The 432-nt window shown below is 36.1% G+C and overlaps 1 long non-coding RNA gene across 1 annotated transcript; it reads left to right on the forward strand.

Moving 5' to 3' along the window:
• On the forward strand, positions 1–356 carry LOC104775077. The gene is made up of 2 exons (XR_765680.1): positions 1–70; positions 279–356. It is a non-coding gene; the product is annotated as an uncharacterized LOC104775077 (long non-coding RNA).
• The last annotated feature ends 76 nt before the right edge of the window (positions 357–432 follow it).

Consider the following 432-nt stretch of genomic DNA (forward strand, 5'->3'; position numbering starts at 1 on the left):
TCTCTCTCTCTCTCTCTCTCTCTCCGTTTCACCCCATTATAGAGAATCCAGTGAATCAACCAACAAACAGGTAACAACAACAACATAAAAACCAAATCTCTCTCCTCTTTTTAAATCTTGTTTTTTTTCACAATCTCTCTTGCCGTGTTTTGTTTTTCTTTTTTTTCATATCTCTGTTTTTGGTTACCGAGAGAAAACGCAGGAAACATTTCTTGCAAAAACTCTCTCGGTGACCATTTTACCTAATCTTTTTTTTTGTTCTGTGTGTTCTGTTTCAGATTTGATTACTTCTTCTTCCTACAAAGATCTGTGTCTTTTTTTAAAAATTGTCGAAAGATATAATATTATGGCGGAGGAACATAGATGCGAGACACCAGAAGGACACCGTCTATGTGTAAACAACTGTGGTTTCTTCGGAAGCTCAACAACGAT

The sequence above is a fragment of the Camelina sativa genome, unplaced genomic scaffold (genome assembly GCF_000633955.1).
Source record: "Camelina sativa cultivar DH55 unplaced genomic scaffold, Cs unpScaffold08465, whole genome shotgun sequence".
Taxonomy (NCBI): Eukaryota; Viridiplantae; Streptophyta; class Magnoliopsida; order Brassicales; family Brassicaceae; genus Camelina; species Camelina sativa.